Here is a 19,626-nt window from a genome sequence, read left to right as displayed (position 1 = left end):
CTGAAAACTTCATACACAGCATTATACGCTGCACAGAAAACTCGATGGCGCCGAAGAAACTTCGACGGATTCTTTAATTTTTTCCAAATTCTTTCTTCCCCAAAAACGAAGCAAAACAAAACCGTGAATAGAATTAGAGTCTCATTTCCCAAGAGAGGGAAATTCCTGTCTAATTACCTTCAGTACTTAATGATTATAAGTGACCCAGTATTCTTATGAGGAGTCATTAGCGCCTTCCTTCCTTCCCGGGAAGGTCTTAACGAGCTCTCGCTGCCTCATTAGCCATTGCCGTCGAATTATTGAATTTTGATCGAGAGAGAGAGAGAGAGAGAGAGAGAGAGAGAGAGAGAGAGAGAGAGAGAGAGAGAGTCACTTTAAGTGTAATTTCTCTCGTTTTGAGGGGATGATAAAATTTTGTCACTATACAATTTTTGAGTTTTGATTGTGTCTGTGTGTGTGTGTGTGTGTGAGAGAGAGAGAGAGAGAGAGAGAGAGAGAGAGAGAGAGAGAGAGAGAGAGAGAGAGAGAGAGAGTCACTTTAAGTGTAATTTCTCTCGTTTTGAGGGGATGATAAAATTTTGTCACTATACAATTTTTGAGTTTTGATTGTGTCTGTGTGTGTGAGAGAGAGAGAGAGAGAGAGAGAGAGAGAGAGAGAGAGAGAGAGAGAGAGGGAGAGAGAGAAAGGCGTCATCTTAAGTTTAATCTCTCTCTCTTTTTTACTCTATAAAATAATTTAATTTGGTTATGTGTGTATGAGAGAGAGAGATAGAGAGGGAGAGAGATTTCATTATTTGAGTTAATTAATAATAATAATAATAATTATAACTTAGTTTTCCTTTTCAGTAATCCGACTGCTTTGGATGTGTTGCCAAAACTCTCAAAGCCAAAATTCTTAAAGATTACTAATTTTTCGAGGAAAATATGGCATTGTTGACAATAAAATTAATATAGAAAAATACTTCCATTATAATTATTATTATTTTGACAATATAAAATTTTTATAAGGGATTTTGGGATTATCAAGACAATAGTCCTTTTTATAAAGTGGCCTTAGCAGACGACTTTTTTTGGAGGGAAACAATCCTAAAATAAATATATAAAAACATAAAAAAAAACGTTGAAAGATACAAATTTATATTTTTCATTGTAATATTACAAATTATATATATATATATATATATATATATATATATATATATATAAATTTTAATCTATCATAGCTTCAAATATTTTAGCTACAAAATATCTTATATTTTAAGGCATGCAAATTTCAGTTATGAAGTTTCCACTTATCATTTTACATACTTATATAATTAATTTCCATAATTTCAGTAAATGGCCTTCATATATATATATATATATATATATATATATATATATATATATATATATATATTATTTAAAGCTTCAAAATGATTTAATTCTGACTCATTTGTGTGCTGAGAGAAATCATAATCTTCATTCAGATCAAGTCGGCTCAATTTTTAGTTTCCTGTAAAGGAAAACTATTGAGGTGGCTCTGTCTGTCCGTCCATACTTTATTCTGTCGGCACTTTATTCTGTCCACACTTTTTCTGTCCACACTTTTTCTGTCTGCACTTTTTCTGCCCACACTTTTTCTGTCCGCACTTTTCTGTCCGCACTTTTTCTGTCCGTACTTTTTTCTGTCTGCACTTTTTCTGTCTGCACTTTTTTCTGTCCACACTTTGTCCGCACTTTTTCTGTCAGCACTTTTTCGGTCCACACTTTTTCCATCCACACTTTTTCTGCTTGCACTTTTTCTGTCCACAATTTCCTCTGTCCGCCCTCAGATCTTAAAAACTACTGAGGCTGGAGGGCTGCAAATTGGTGCGTTGATCATCCACCCTCCAATCATCAAACCTACCAAATTGCAGCCCTCTAGCCTCAGTAGTTATTATTTAGTTCAAGTTTAAAGTTAGCCATGATTGTGCATCTGGCAATGCTGTAGGACAGGCCACCACCTGGCCATGGCTCAAAGCTTCATGGGCCACGGCTCATACAACATTATATGCCATACAGAAAACTCGACTGTGCCAAAGAAACTTCGGCTCATTTTTTACTTGTTTATTCACCATCTTAATGTTTCTCTATTTACTTTTATTTAGTTCCATTTCACTTTTTGAATGATGTCTGTACCTTGTTTTACAAGATGACTCAACAAAAACTCACAAAAAAACCTGAATTTTCGGTTAAATATATAATTTCTTAGAAATGAATTTATAAAACTTCATATTTCAATCCATCTTAATGTATATTCATTGTCTGCATATAATTTTTTTAACGTTTCTTTGTGGTTAACTTTTGTCACTGTTCAAACTTCCGCCATTCGTCTGAATGCTGTTGTTACCAAACAAATAATACCAAAATTCCTTTAAGATATTCCAATTTTAAGTAAGACTGGTACTTACTGGTGCTCAATAATATGCTATTTAGTACAGTATTTTCATATATATTATATAATATCAACAAAATATTTCTATATGTAGAAATGATAAACCGTAGACAATAGTTATATAATAAGGAATGCCTGAATGATGATAGTGCTAGTTAGAACTTTTATTTTGCTTTAATTTCTCGAATTTCTATCATTAAAATTAATAAATTTTAAAATCAAAAGTAAATAAAGAGTTATTTATAATCTATATGTTATATTACTTTGATGAATTTTATTATATATTACGAAAAATCGAAGACTACATTGTTCATTAAGAAAATAGTTGCCAGTTGTTATTTAATGGTCTTTTAACTATATAGTTACTTTAAATGTCAATAGATGTCGCTAGCAACGTAAAAAAACGAGCCTAAAATCAAATGCAAACGTTCAATGAAACCGCTAAAAGTATGAAATAACTAATATATCCATGCATTAAATATGAATAATCAATATAGAATATTTAAAACTGAACATTTCGTAATAAATATAATTAATACTACAAATATAATTTTAGTAAGTTCTTATTTTATGATGTTTTCATTTTAGGTTCGTTCCCCCCTTGGGAGGAGAGAAGGAGAATACCTGTAGCTCCATTTTGTATCTTTGCTTTTTACCGGTATTTTAGCCATTATGGAAGAGTCCTGTAAGTTGATATTTTAACCAGTTAATGTATGAATGTGTAATGAACTCAGAAATGTGTAGTTGTTATAAGTTTATGTGGTATTTCTAAGTTTTATGTGGTATTTTTTGTAATTACTGTTGAGCTAGCAGCAGGCTGTTACTAATGTTACCTAGCCTAGTTACTCTGGCAAAGGAAGAACAATAACCGGACATTTCCATCTGTTTATGCTTTCTTAATTAATCGTTTTTTAACCTTGTGAAGGCTTTTAGGTGAAGAAGTTTAAGTAAATGACGCCGAAATCGCAAATAAGCCCACTAGGAAATAATATAGGTTAAGACCAATGAATTTAGGGTAGCCTAACATCATGTTGAATTGAATATAGAGTTTAGGCCAAAGGCCAAGCACTGGGACTTGTGAGATCATTCGGTGCTGAAACGCAAATTGACGGTAAAAGGTTTGAAAGCCATAACAGGAAGACCTTGCAGTTGCTCCATGAATCAGTTGTTAAGAGAGGGTGGAAAGTAAGGTGTAAGAAAGAGAATATGAAAGGAGGTACAGTAAAAGGAATGAAAGGGATTGCAGCTAGGGCCGAAGGCAAGCTGCAAAGAACCTTAAGTAATGCATACAATGCACCACGTGAGGTGCATTGACGGCACTAACCCCCCCCCCCCACAGAGCCTAACATCCTGTGGCCTGTAGCGAAAGAAAACTTTTTTCGGGAAAGGAACACCAGTAAGTCGCAAGTATCTGAGATTTTAAAGGTATTTTATGAATTATTCGTAATATATTAGATGGTGTAACTGCCATTGTCAAAAGCCTATCATGATACAGCCTAAGAAGGTGATTAAAAGAACTGTTTCTCTGAAGGGGGTTTCTGTTGTCAGTTCACCTCATGCAGTGCACTGTAGGCATTACTTGAGGTTCTTTGCAGCACTCTTCGGCACCTAGCTGCAACCCCTTTTGTTCCTATTACTGTACCTCCTTTCATATTCTCCTTCTTCCGTCTTACTTTCCACCCTCTCTTAACAATTGATTCATATTGCAACTGCTTAGAGGTTTTCCTCCTGTCACACCTTTCAGACCTTTTACTGTCAATTTCCTTTTGCGCTGAGTGACCTTATGGGTCCCAGTGCTTGGCCTCTGGCCTAAATTCTATATTCAGTTCAAAGAACTATTAGCTCCAGCCTACTAAAATTGCTTAGCCTATCAAGTCATTGCAGACAAGTAGCCTAACTGAAGTCTATTTTAGCCCAAGTATAGATGAAGAACCAATAAGTAGGCTAATGAAGTCAGGAGGAGGTTGAAGATTAGGCTATCCGAGCAAACCGGGTTATAAAAGGAAAAGACATCCAAGTAAAAACGTGTAAAATGAATGAATGTGTATAGACCTAGCCTAGGAAGATGGGCAGGTAAGGTGAAGGAAAGTAAATTGAATGACATAGAATTAGGTAGGACCCTTCCAATGTGGTATGTTAAGACGGGATTTTGGTTTGCTAAACATCCCTAAAAATGTCATGAGATTTTGACTTGAGTGACACATCTGGATTTTCACATGTTGTTGGTAAGTTTAAGAACAAAAACCTCCACCCATATGTCTACTTAGTTAACGCTCACATTATGTTAGTTAGGATGTACTCCATCCCCCTTCCCAGGCCTGGCCAGAGCACAGTACCCTAGTTTGAGATGAGCTAAAGGGAACGTTAAGTTAGGTTGTATCCTTGAAGTTGTCGTCCAAGTTTGTCAAATCTGGGGTCAGAGTCTGTAAATCATCAATACAAACATGTTTGTAAGGTAAGGTTAGGCTGATTACTTGTGGTTTGGGATTTTATGTATTATTGAGAAGTTGCTGCCGAGGTCAGGTCACATGTTAGAACAGAACCACACCCATCGACATGCACACATGGCCAGGTTTGTTGAACATAGGCCTAAGGACAGTATTGAGAAAACTATCCAATTTTCCATATAATTCCAGCCATACCCAGTAATGATTGGAGACAAAATGTATGTTTACATGACTTCTCAAGATTTTTTGTGGCCTAAAATCCTGCCAAAACTTTCTAAAATGGTAATAGTTGTTGTTTCCAGACCCTGACATTGTACAAACTTGACTAAAATGTCCATTAGAACATGTAGCCTGGACTTGGCTACTAGTAATTGATAATAAGTAATCCTAATTATACATTACCAGCCAAAACTTGACATACAAACATGCTTATATTGCATAATTGAAACAGGTTCAATGCAGGTCAAACTTGACCATGGTATATTTATGAAGATCAGTGGGTGAAAGCTTCACTTTCAACACATGGCCTGGCCTTGGTTATAACTTCATGCGGCCTTAATAAAAGCATATCAAGGACATATTTCAGGAGGGATATGTTGTAACCTACCTTTCCATTAACCTAACCTTAAACTAGGGCACTGTGCCCTGACTTGTGCCTGCTGAGGGAGGGGGAGGGGAAGGCAACTAACTTGACCTGATGGGTGGAAATTTTCATTTGAATGTGGACTGTCCTAGGCTACTGTTTACAGATGGCACATAAAAATCCGGACTTCAGCTTGCTTATCTATTGAAAACAACATATGCATTCCATACTGTATTCAAAGTCCTATTCATTGGTCATTCAAATGATAAACTTTATAACAGTTATGGAACTTGGCATTGTGTGATAAAATGTATACTCATAGTTGTCGTATTACATTTCCTCTTTCTGCTGTTAGCTTCAAAATGAGTAATCTTTGTGCTCTTCTCTCTTGGGCACTCTCTGCCTAATTCCTATCTGAGCAAAGTCTTCATTTGTCTCTTGTCATCATGATTTCCTTTTGCCATCCCATTGGTCTCTGTCTTGGCATTTCCAGATTAGTATTTCCCATCTAATTGAGCCTCTTCTTATCAGATGCTAAAAGCATTTTGATCTGAATTTGTGGTATATCACATCCCAGCCTCTGGACACTGCATCTCTCAGCCACGTCTACTTTGAGGCTATTATTTTTACCATAGCCTTCATTGCTGGCACGAATCTTACAGTTTATACTCACACCAGCACAAAACTCATTACTACTTGACACACTTTTGTGATCCAATCAAAAACACCAATAATTGAATTACTTTAAACAAATCCTTTCACCTTCATAAAAGGTCTAGTCAAAATATGAATACCTAATTCAATAGTAATTTATTGATGTGTAAAGTTATCATAGAGTATTGGAGGTAAAAGTATATTGTATTCTTTATGGTTCCTTTGTGTTTTATGCTTTGGCAATGTCAGTGGTTAATCATAAAAAATGTAAGTCTATACCTTATCTGTGCTTGTAAAATAATGATAGTTGTACTTACAGTAAATCACATGGAAGGCCTTCTGGTACAGAATGTTTACCCTGAGGAGGATGACACCCGAAAGCTGTGGAGATCCTACGATTGCATCAAGTTGCCTTGGAAGTACTGTGGATTTACTTATGCTCAAAAAGTGAGTTAAATTTTTGGTCATGCACTTACCTGAAGATTACTATCCTACATTAACTGTAAATATTAAGATGGCTAGTAGCTATAATATACCTAGGTAGATAACATGAGTTTCATTGTGGCAACTAATAATGGCAGTTACACTCAAGTTATCAAACTCGAATTACAAGTTTCCTGTTTGTTTTTCAGCAGTGGATGGAATACCCAAAGAGGAATTTCATTTCCAACACTTGTTAGGATTGAACTCCCTGATCACAGATAACAGGAATCTTTCAAGTTATGAATCTGAATACTTGGTAAGTATAATTTGAGGCTATGGCAGTTGTATTGGGTTAAATCTTATGTTAATTCAGTTTAAGAGGCCTCCACTTCATGAAGTTCTGTACTGATCAGTTACATTATTATGATAATTTTTTGCTTTGCCACAATTTTAGATGTGAAACTTTTTTCTAGATAGATCTTTTGAGTTGAATGTTAAGTGTAAAGTACAGGTTAGTATAGGAGGTACGTTAAATTACTGTTAGATGTAAGACCTCTAGAAAATATTGAAGTACAGTGGATAATATAGGGACTTTTACCATACTTAACAAACTCTGTTACTTAACAGAAAGCCAGACCCCTAAAGCCCTGTAAGGGGGTAATACCGTCAGTGGACCTCATGCGGTGCACCATAGGCATTACTTACGGTTCTTTTCAGCATCCCTTCGGCCCCTAACTGTAACTCCTTTCGTTCCTTTTACTGGACCTTCTCTCATATTCTCTTTCTTCCATCTTACTTTCCACCCTCTCTGACAATTGATTCATAGTGCAACTGCTTTGATGTTTTCCTCCTGTTACACCTTTCAAACCTTTCTACTCACAATTTCCCTTTCAGCACTGAATGACCTCATAGGTCCCAGTGCTTGGCCAAAGGTATTGCAACATAGGTAAACAAAAGCACCTATTGAATGGCAGTTATAGGTCTTATTGTGGCAAATTGCTTGCTTGCTTTAAAATTTAATGCATAATTATGACTGGGGATTTTCACCGGTCCAAGAACTATGAGAGAAGTTGGTCTTCCTGTAATTGTATTGTAATTCCTCCAGAAGATTCTCCTGAATTGTCAGGCAGGTCACTGTAGGTATTACTTAAGGTTCTTTGCGGCGTGCCTTCGGCCCCAAGCTGCAACCCTTTTTGTTCCTTTTACTGTACCTCCTTTCATATTCTCCCTCATCTGACTTTCCACCATCTCCTGACAGTTGATTTATAGTGCAACTTTGAGGTTTTCCTCCTGTTACACCTTTCAAACCTTTTACTGTTAGTTTCTTTTTCAGCACTGAATGACCTCATACCCCCCAGTGCTTGGCCTTTGGCCTAAATTCCACATACAATACAATACAATTCTAATAAGTCCAACCAAGAGGAATCTTGAATGACCCTTCATCCCCCTGGACATTTGCAAGTCATATCTGTAGAAGAGTCAAGAAAATTCTTAAGTCTTCCTTTGACCAGCATCTGTAAAGTTACATTTCAAAGTGGGGTTTTGTTTTATATATTGTAAAGCTGAATAGTGAATTTTGTTGTGCCATAGAATTATTTAAAAAAGGCAGGAAACTGAATAAAACGAAAATATAAAAAGTTATGTCAGCCAAATTTCAACGCCTGTGACCTGTTCACAAATCATTAGTGACTGAGGTTGGATTTTGACGTAGAAAGTCATAAATAATTCAGGAGGTTAAGTAAGGGATTAAAATTTGTAAATAAATCTTTTGAGAGGTTGAAGAACCAGGAAGATAGGGAAGCTGTTGGATTGGATGTTGATGAACAGAAATACCTGTTCCTAAATGGATTCTGCAGTTGGTCTGGAGTACAATGTAAGTTCTTCGTGGCTTGAAAAGCATATTTGACTGTACGTTTTATGAATAATGTCTACTTGCAAGTTTTTGGGTTCAGAGTCTTAATTTAGCTCCAGTATGAGAATCAGGAATGATTGTTGTAATCTCTTGGTATGATGTGAACTGCAGATATGAATTGCCTTGAAAGTAACCAGGTAGTTAAGTTCTGAAAAAAGTTTTTGAAGCTTAGTTATTTTTGTAAGGATGAGACAACAGATTTGCCCCTTATACTAAACTATGCTCTCTTCATTCCAGGTACGATAATGGTGACAGCATATGAGAGACAGTATATATATGTAACAAGCCACCACCTGGGATTGAGAAGTGGACCACTGCTAGCAGCCATTTCAGGAATAGATTAGGAAAAGTTATTTTTATTTTTTATTTTTGTAATGGTGTCTCTCATGGTGTACTGCAAAGTCTGATGGACCCATATGCATCTGTATGGGTCAGAAAGCTTTTAATTGTGGATTATGCCTTGGTCAGATTAGCCATACAGTTGAAAAAATGATCAGTAATAGATAGGATCTCCATTGCCAGTAGAATTCCATCTTGTCTTACAGTGTTTGTTCAGTTGCTTTCTTGCACGTTGTGTTCAGAGTTCTGTTCCTACTTCTCCTTCACTATGGTGAACTAACTCAGTGGATCTTCAAGTTAATATTTTGCTTTCTATTGTGGTGACTCAGTCCCTTCTATCCAAATTCGGTGACAGAACTTCCATGTGTGGTGTATCTGTATTTGAAGGGATTCCCTCATACAGAACTGGGCATTATATCCTTGTGTGTGTGTGTGTATGTCTAATGTCATATTGTGTGTTTATATCTTTAATTAGTGTAATAAGTTCTTACTTACCTTTTTCTTTCTTTACTCTATCAATTTCATATCTCTAAATGACATACATTCCACTCTTTTCTGTACTTTTCTGGGAGGCACTGCTTTGTGTAGTATTGTAAGTAATTGCCTATCAGCAGAGAGCTAGATTGGTACTCAGCTTATTTTTTAACATTAGTACCTTTCAATAAGAGACTCCGGGTACCAGTTTTTGCTAAATAATGGACTTTTGGTATGTCTCAGACAGAGACAGCCAGAATTGGGGTTGATTGTATCAGTGTAATTAGTCCTGAAAGCTTTGTGATATACATTGTCTATCAGTGCAGGCTATTATGGTGTTGTGTGCAAATTCATCAGTTTTCTCATGATTTAACTGAATACAATGTTAACTGTGCCCATACTGTAAAAGTTATAAGCAAGATGTAGGAATAGAGTAGTAGGACTGTATAGCCTAGTTGAAGTGGAAGTCTGATATTAACTGTAGGCATAAGTTTTGAAGTCAGAAAAAAGTAATATACAGCAATATCACATCTGTTAAAGTAAATGAACTACAGACTTTAGGTACAGCGTTACAGGATAAGCAAAGCGGTCAAGTGCAATATGTAATTATGGAGACCTGGATTAGTATCTATGCATATACCACCATTATGACAAGATTGTGTGGGTAAAACCTCTTAAGAAGTTCAACCTTCCTCACAGCACAAAGTCATAACGTGAACAACTTTTCACAGTAATGAAAATATATAACTTAATTCTGTACCTTTCTGGTACATTATCAACACCTCGACTTAATTCTGTACCTTTCTGGTACATTATCAACACCTCAACTTAATTCTGTACCTTTCTGGTACATTATCAACACCTCAACTTAATTCTGTACCTTTCTGGTACATTATCAACACCTCAACTTAATTCTGTACCTTTCTGGTACATTATCAACACCTCAACTTAATTCTGTATCTTTCTGGTACATTATCAACACCTCAACTTAATTCTGTACCTTTCTGGTACATTGTCATTTTTTGCTGTGCAACCAGATGTTTTTAAATTGTCATGAATGTGAAGTATTAAGTAAGTTTAGGCTAGGAGCTATTTGGAATTGCTATTAGCTGTAATGTTGAAGTACTCAAATGCATGCCACATTATAACATTATTTTTTCGTGCCACCAATTTATATGTGATACAGTTTTCAGTTTCTTAAGTTGACTTAAGTGTAAGGTATTGTTTAGTTCAGTTGAGGAACTATGTGGAATTGCTATTAGCTGTAATCATCTTGAAAATATTCAAGTGCATTCTATAATAAAGGGTCTGTTACTTGACAGTCTCTGTTACTTGTCATAAGCCACACCCCCAAAGCATATGCTAAGTTCAAGTGCTACTGCAATGGGACGTTTACATTTTACAGTAACTCTTTGTCAGACACTGCTGTTAGCACTTGGTCATCTACATATAATCAGTTCCCAGTGGACAGTTTTTCTGTAAATCTTTGTTTTTTCCTTGTGTTGAATAGCACAGGGCTCAGTGCTTAGCTGTTGAACCTAGCATTTTATTTCTTAATACAAGTCACACTTTAAAGCTTATTTGAGAGTAAAATTTTAGAATATAAACTAAAACCTCTATCTCTGCAATACAAAATTTGGCTATGCTATCTTTTTAGGTGTGATACACATATAGATAAATCTCTTGAATTGCATGTCAATTGTAAAGTCCAGGCTAGTTTAGGCTAGGAACTGTGGAATTGCTGTGAGCTGTAATCTGTAAAATTTTCAAGTGCTTGCTATAATGCTATAATGTAGGGTCTCTGTTACTTACCAGACTGGTAATGAGGTCCAACTCTGCATTTATTTATTCACCCCACTTTTTGGCAAACTGAAATACCTATAATATTAATATGCTGTATAGGTCCTTATAGTGATGAGACAAGGTACAGAAGAAGTTTAAGTTAAAATGAAATAAGAGTTTTGGTTCCATATCAAAATTATGTTTGTTTTTCAGAATGGTACTTATCATATTCCTGTTTATCAGTGAATTTTATAAATGGCTGCGAGGGACGTGCTTATGAAGCAGTTTATATTAACAATAATTTGATAGTTGAAATATAGTTTTGTGGCTTCCATACACATAGAGTAAATGTAAAGGATTGTTAGCAGATAACTTGAACTGAGTACATTAGAGTAAGGTGCTAGAATAGCAGGTACTGATGCCGTATTGCAAAAAATTTAAATGAAAACAAATATAGTAACAGAAGGAAGCGTGTATACATAGTGTAGTACAATGCACCAGGCATTCACCTATTTTTAATACTTGATTTTTTTGTAGTACAATGGTATGTTCACATTGACGTGAAAATTCATTGTGGTTTCCAGTGGTGGTGAAAAACTTCATTGTGGCTTCATGTGGTGAACAGAAGGTTGAACCTTTAAAAAAGGCTTTTAACTAACAGCATTATACCAAGCCTAGGTCTGCAGAGATAGGCATGTCATTATCATCATTGTTATTTGTTGTTTAATTACTTTAATATGCAGTATCATTGAATTTTTGCTCATTATACTTGTATAAATGTTGTAAAGTGTTTTACTTGTGAGGGAATGAAATTCAGTATTTTGGCCATAGAGCAGAAGTTTTTGAAACGTCATTTACATTATGCAGGATTGTATAAGATTTTTATGTTTTGTCATACAGTGTTCTTACCCACAAAGGAAGTGTTAGATATGAAAAAATCATATGGGATGTATACGCATAGCGTGCCGTTTTGAAAATGAACTTCATTCCGAGTTGTCAATGTGCTTTTCTTCCAGTTTGAATCCACCTGGTCAGGACATATTTGGTGGCTGCAGGGATTCTCAATTGTTCCAGTGCTCAGCTAAACTCATTCCCAGAGGTCTCACACCTTTCTGTGTCTTGCCAATTTTGTATCCTCAATTTCCCTTAATCTGATGTTAACACCAGGTCATCTGCATATACTGTACACTCCTAGGGGCCACCCTTTCTTCATTTCTTTGTAACTTTGTCTTTTACTCTGAGGAAGCATTGATGGGTTAGTGCTGGTCTTGATAGACACCAATATACCTCTCAAATTTACTGGCCGTGTCTGCCACTGCTTCACTCCAGATCTTGTGTTATGACAAAGATCCATGACTTGCTCATTGGGCCTTTTCATGGGGAGTTAGTCTTTGTAATGCCCATCTAATAGCTTTGTAAATATACCGTGCTCCATTTGAAGTGTCCCCAAGACAAACTATTTCTACTGTATCTGGATGTTCTATTCAGTGCCTGCCAAAGATAAACTAAAAGTGTTACGTATTTTCTTGCATGATTTTGTTTCGTGTACAGTACTCGTTTTGATTTCAAGTTCATTTTTTAACTCTTTACTTTGTCCTTCCTTCCTTTCATGTGATCTATTAGTTTTGGTACTCTGTGTTTTTCAAATTATTAGATGTCTCTTTTACTTGTCATATTCTTTTCTGCAATTTCTGTGTAAGTCAAGAATATTCTGTTTTGTGGAAGCTTGCAATGCAAGTGAACTGTTTTATGTTTCATTCCAAGTGGATATTCCCAGCTGGACGTTTTCATTTTTCCCTTTCCACACACTACAAGGTTGGTGCCTTCAGCCCCTAGCTGTAAACCGTTTCGTTCCTTTTACTGTACCTCCTTTCATATTCTCTTTCTTCCATCTTATTTTCCACCCTCTCCTAACAATTGATTCATAGTGCAACTGCTTTGAGGTTTTCCTCCTGTTACACCTTTCAAACTTTTTGCTGTCAATTTCTGTTCCAGCGCTGAATGACCTCATAGGTCCCAGTGCTTGGCCTTTGGCCTAAATTCTATATTCAGTTCAATTCTACAAGCTTGGTATCACTGGTAAAGGGTTTCCCAGTTCAAGAGACGACCTCCTCCTCCTCCTCCTCCTCCTCCTCCTCCTCCTCCTCCGCCGCCTCCTCCTCCTCCGCCGCCTCCTCCTCCTCCTCCTCCTCCTCCTCCTCCTCCTCCTCCTCCTCCTGTTTCTGGTGTTAATACAAAGTCATGCTCATATAATAGCTCAAACGTACTTTCCATTTTGTATTCCTTTGTATTATATTTGACATAACTGCAATTACAAGTAAATGATTAAACACTGTTTCATGTGCTCCAACATATATCATAAATTCCTCTTATTTGTTGTACCTGCTTTCGTTTTCACAAAATATCTACACTATTCCATAGTGCCTTCACTTGTATAGTAAGTCTTTCTGGTACCCTCTCCTTAATACTGTCACATATCCCCCCAAGATCCTTGAACATGAGCTTTCATTTATACATGGGACTCTGTTTGAAGATTGTCTATTACTGTACAAGTTTTTCTGTCTTGGAGCCAAATTGGCAGTTGTCAGTTATAACACCTGCCTCTAATTTTTTCCAACCTTCCTTCCAGCACTAGGGACAAGGGTTAGAATTTGGGAGAAGATTTATCCTGCTGTATTGTAAAGAGGAAATGTGGTCTCTCTCAAACCTTGCACTGGGAAAAGAATCGTGACTTAGAAATACTGTAGTCAGCCTAACACTTCCATAAGGTCTGTCAGTCAGAATGTAAAGGTCATTGGTGAATTTAAGGTGGAGGGCATTGTGGCCAAAATACTTAATTCAGTTGTAAGATGTATGTTGCTTTTTTTTTTAATTATTTTATTTGTCAATTCACTTATAAGATGTATGTTGCTATTTTAGCTATTTTATTTGTTGAATGTAAGTGCTATGGATCGCTATTTTTGAGATAATGAAGAAGAAATCAAACACAGAATTGCAAGAGGAAATGTTTGTCAAGTGCATATATATTTATTTATTTATTTTACTTTTTAAGGAATTTCAGTTTTAAAATAAAACAATATTGTGTTTGTTAACCTCTCTCTCTCTCTCTCTCTCTCTCTCTCTCTCTCTCTCTCTCTCTCTCTCTCTCTCTCTCTCTCTCTCTCTCGTAACATCCACAGCAGTTGCCAGCGTTAATGGGTTGGAGTTTTATACCTGATTTCCAATGTTTACCCCACTTGTGGTTAATTAGAAAGAGGACCTCATTAGGTTAGGAAGCTTACAGTGACTAACACACCTTATCTTAATTGGCTCTCGTTTTACAGTGTTTCAACTGTATGGTGTCATTTTACAGTGTTTTAAGTTTATGGTTTGGTTTTATGATTGTTGTAGCTTTCACCACTTTAACGCAGGTGTCATTTCTACAACTTATTGTAAGTTAGCCATCTTGAGTTTCATGTGTTTTGTCTTGTATATATATGGTCTGCATTTGCATTACTCCCTCTTGTCATGTTCAAAGTGTAGCCTACACACTTCCGTGTTTGTGAATGTGGTGTATTTGTGATATCCCTTTGTGTCTATAAGGGTGCACTGTACACCTATGTATGTAGTATTGCTTTTACATTTTTAGAGCAGCACGTTTTTCCTTCTATACTTCAAATGCTTTCTTTATCAAGTCGATATAGCATTGGAATTTATTTGCAGCTGCAGTCATAGGCCATAAATCCTTGGATAATAGGCTTCGAATGTGTCATTAAGTCATTAGTGCATTGGAATTTGCTTGTAACTTCAGTCGTAGACCATAAATCCTAGGCTGGCTCGACAATCCTTTGGGTGCTTGTATTTTTGGTACCCACTTTTTTTTAAAGCGATCTCCAGTCCTTTGAAAGGGGAGGGTTAGCCCAGCTAAATAAGGTTATAGTTCTGTTATTGCTTTAGGATTTTCTATCTGAGCAACCTGTTGCTTTTATTCCTGTCACACAACAACCAGTGATGGTTGTGAACCTGTACTGGTCTTTCTGTGGACCAATGAAGCTTGCTCTGATCTTTATGGATAATCCTTAGAGGGCTAGATTACCTATCTCCGTCTCTGGTTATAACAACAGTGACAATGCCCTGATACTTTGCAACGCAAGTATTCGCCAGAAAGGCTTTTTTCCATCCTTTTTTTTTTTTTTAGTGAGTTCTGTTGTAGAGTAAGTGTTCTGTCTGTCATTTTGCTAAGGCACAGAAGTGAGGAGGATTTTCAAGTGGACTGGTCTGTTCATAGAGGTGGTCTTAACTTCTATCAGTTCATGTGTTAAAAAAAAGTGTCTTTGGCCCCTAGCTGCAAACCCTTTCGTTCCTTTTACTGTACCTCCTTTCATAGTCTCTTCCATCTCACTTTCCACCCTTTCCTAACTGTTGATTCATTGTGCAACTGCTTTGAGGTTTTCCTTCTGTTACGTCTTTCAAACCTTTTACTGTCAATTTCGGGTTCAGCGCTGAATTACCTCATAGGTCCCAGTGCTTGGCCTTTGGCCTAAATTCTGTATATTCAATTCAAAAGAAAGTGTCGTGTATATGTTGTCAAGGCTGCGTTTCAGCCCCACGTCCTACGAAGCTTCCCTCAATTAGACACATTGGTGCCCTATAATAGAACTAGGTGACTTTTCTTGAATTACCCAGTAGAACCCTCATGTGCATTTAATGTTTTTTGAGGCGTTGGTCAGATGGGTGTTCGTTTTGTACTGAAAAACCTAACAGTTTAGTGTCCGGCAGCAAGACCAAACTTTCTGGAGTCAAATTAGGTGTCGTAAGTTTGTTTCTGTGGCTGTAGCAGTAGCAGTCTGACCCTTTCCAGTACAGTTTCTGGACTCCAGAGCTGCATGACCTTTCCTATATCTTGCTGACTTTAAGGGGTCCGCTTACCCCGTGAGGCCCCATTATAAAGTAAATGAACGTTTCAACCTTATGAATGAAGGGATTACGTTCACTTTGTACCAGTCAAATTGCAACTAATAATGAGAAATCTCACTGGGAAATTTGAAAATACGAACTCTAGGCTCATGTTTTATGGTTGAAAATCATGACGTCACTTTTAAAAAGTTGCACAGGAAAGCGATTTTCCCCATATAAATAAGCGTTTAGTTTTGAAGAGAGTTTTGAGAAAACGGCAAGAGAATGTTTTTGGTGCCTGAAAATCCCGAGTATCTGGGAATTTGAGCAAGTTATCCCTATTACATAATGACCCGTGTTCTTCCTGTGACAGAGAGAAGCGAGTTTAATGGGTGGCAATTATTTTTATAAATTTCTTTTTTTTACATTTTTAACAGTCGTTCATAATGCCTTACAGGCCATGAACGAATCTCTCTCTCTCTCTCTCTCTCTCTCTCTCTCTCTCTCTCTCTCTCTCTCTCTCTCTCTCTCTCTCTCTCTCTCTCTCCAAAAGCAACGCTACATCAAAGATGTAAGCTAACGAATGAGTAATCCGTACTGATTGTGACTTGTATGGAATATAAAGTATTAACCGGCCAATTATTACAAGTATCGGGTAAAAGTAGGTATAAGATGCTCAGATCCAAGGGTTTGAGAGTACTCGACTAATGATAAAAGGGTAAACTAGTAAAGGAGGTATGGAGGATTTTAAAACCACGGGAAGGTCTTGCTGAAATTGCTGGACGTAGACAAAAAAACATTTGTTCATTAGAGCGAGTTACTGAAAAGGGCTAACTTAAGGATCTAGAGTAATTAAAGAAAACGTAACCTGAATATAAAGGAATCCCATGTATGATAGATTATGGGCTGATGAAGAGCAAGAAAAATGTTTAAACATTTATGCTAAATAGGAAAAGTAAACAAAAATGAGTTGGTAGCCAGGATTGTTATAGATTTTATAAATCAGTGACGTCAGTTATGAATTATTGTATATTGAGGCAATAAAAACTATCAATTGACAGTACGCTCTTTTATTTGAAACCCAAAAACACGTCACAAAATATTAGCATTTCTCGATTTGATAAGAAAACTTGCAAATTTTTTTTTATACCTTGGTGCCAGCACTACAATACCCCTACAAAGGGGGGCGGGGGGAAGTGGCCCCCAGCAAGAGGTATTATAACCAGTCAGGATGACCAGCTTCGAAGCCGTCCAAAAAGCCCCTTGGTTTCTAAGCCGACGGCTGATTGTCGAGATGAGAAAAGCCTTCATACACTTCATTTGTGTTTTCCTAGATGTATTTTCCATTTTGTCTGCCACTGCTGAAAGATTTTAGACCATCTTAAATGTCAAAGATTATCATCATCATATAAAGGGAGTCCAATGGGGTATGGAGGTCAACCTACCACTGAGACAAGCCTAAGTTTAAGATCAATCTTATGACTGTGATTTCTTACTTGAGGCAGCTTGGTAGACTTATGTCTAATGAAGCATGGCGTGGAATTCCCGTAGAGTTATACAACCAGACGTTCCTAATACATAATGCCCCAAAAATTCCCAATTCCAGTTTTCTATGAATAACGTGTTGGAAGAAACCTGCTGATTGTAAACATACATTTTGACATACTGTTGTCCGATTTCGTCGAGTTCTGTAAACCGCAGGATTCTCTCTCTCTCTCTCTCACTCTCTCTCACGTCTTGTAATAGAAAATGGGTCTTGTTCTCACTCATAGAAAACCGAAAACATTAAGTAAAAGACCTTAACCACGATAAATATATTCTCTTCTGTATCGGCCATTTGCCAATTGACTTTGCACCTGACAGAATTCTTAACTTAGAGCAATCAAGGGTAATTTAATCGTAAATATTCGTCGATAATGCTATTTTTATCCTTATTTCGTAGATATTTATATAATATCTTGACTTCATTCTTTTCAATACGGAGTCGACTAAAATAACTTAGTATAGTTTAGGGGGTTGGCATAGCCTGCTTCCTAACATAGGTCTAGTATCTTGCCGTCAAATTTGATATCAAGACGTCAATGATGGTGGCAAAATTAACGCCATTTCTTGCTCATAACAGCGTTACGAACAAAAGGCATCAATTTTGGTAACAGGATTGGCTATTCAATATAAAATTTTGACGGAAAAATGCTAAAATGTCAGGAAACACTGGGCCATTGCAACTCATCCGATACGCCAATGCTCTGTTCGAGTGACAAGATTTCCTGATTATTTTTCAGATTTATCTCATTGAGATGAACTTTTTAAAGTTAACTTTCACTTAACAGTTTTATCATTAGATTTAATTCCTTCAAATACCTTGACCGGACTTATTTTTCATATGAATTTCATGACAATGCGTTTGATTGTAACTTGTAAAATACCGAGTTTCACAGTTCAAGTAGTAGGCCTATACTGACTTATAGCAATTACTATATTTTTAAAGAATTTTCTGCTGGTTTCAATTATCCTACGAAATTACATATTTGCTGCACACTTTATTCAGTTAAATATTTGATTACTCTTAGTTCAGCTGCGTTTTAAATTATCTTAAATACTGTTTTTAAGGCTTAGCCTATTAACATCACAGGCACCAAAATATCTAATTGCTCGGAACTGCATATTTGTAAGTAAATTTAAATTTAATTGAAAACTTTGAAAAGTTGTATGCTTAATTTGGTGCAATTTTCATTAAAGGTATTTAACACTGAATTCTTGTCTACAAGACTTATCAACCAAGCATAAAACATTCATATATATTCTCAGACGTCTTCCTGAACGAGAAAATTACAGGAACTTCACAAGTAAACCAAACAAAAACTAATTAAACTTTATTTTACTTTAAATTTACAAGTCATCCTCCAGTCCTTTGTCACAACAAGACCAATCAATTACGCCAGGACACATACAATCCCCCCAAAAGCAGACAAGGAACCCAGATGCCTTCCGAATAACTCGTCTGACTGGGCAGGACACCATTCAATGTAAGTGATTGAGTCAGGTAAATGGCTGGAGACGTGCAAAGCTACTATCCTCCTGCCCTGATTTCTTCCTTCCCCAGCAGGACAGCAGGTCGGACTAACGTCAGCCTTCACCGTGCACGCGGACCGCCAGGCCAGTTTAGGTTCTGTGGGATACGCCTTGCAAAGATCCGTCCCATTGCCTGTTAATTAGGGAGGAATGCCTAGCACCTGTTTTGGGACATTCCTTTATGTTTTGGAGTTAGGGTGTCTATGTAAAGCAGTTCTGTACTGATCACCAGAACAGGACTGCAAGACTAAGAACAGTCTTCTCATCTGCTCACCAAGACCTATAAAAATTCAAGCCTGTTTTATCAGAATGGGGCCACATGACTAAAAATTGCCTAAAAATGAAAACTGCAGTTTCATGCTGACCAAAGTGACCAAACTGAAAATATAACTTCATATTGATCTCTAGAATAGGCTTGAACATTGAAAGTTAGTTTCACAAACTCATTAACTCCATTCATATTCTCTTTCTTCCATCTTGCTATTCACCCTCAACTAACAAATGTTCATAGTGCAACTGCAAGGTTTTCCTCCTGTTATACCTTTCAAACTTTTCTACTCTGTTTCCCTTTCAGCTCTGAATGACCTCATAGGTCTCAGTGCTTGGCCTGTGACCTACATTCTATATGCCTACTAGAACAGGGATGCAA

At 36.7% G+C, this 19,626-nt stretch overlaps 1 long non-coding RNA gene across 1 annotated transcript; it reads left to right on the top strand.

Annotated features, from left to right (window-relative positions):
- The first annotated feature begins 3,004 nt into the window (after positions 1 to 3,004).
- On the top strand, positions 3,005 to 12,888 carry LOC136830353 (uncharacterized). The gene is made up of 4 exons (XR_010850639.1): positions 3,005 to 3,101; positions 6,420 to 6,547; positions 6,733 to 6,839; positions 8,673 to 12,888. It is a non-coding gene; the product is annotated as an uncharacterized lncRNA (long non-coding RNA).
- Positions 12,889 to 19,626: the final 6,738 nt, after the last annotated feature.

The sequence above is a fragment of the Macrobrachium rosenbergii genome, chromosome 46, assembly GCF_040412425.1.
Source record: "Macrobrachium rosenbergii isolate ZJJX-2024 chromosome 46, ASM4041242v1, whole genome shotgun sequence".
In the NCBI taxonomy this organism is placed as follows: Eukaryota; Metazoa; Arthropoda; class Malacostraca; order Decapoda; family Palaemonidae; genus Macrobrachium; species Macrobrachium rosenbergii.
This window is presented reverse-complemented; position numbering and strand designations above follow the sequence as displayed.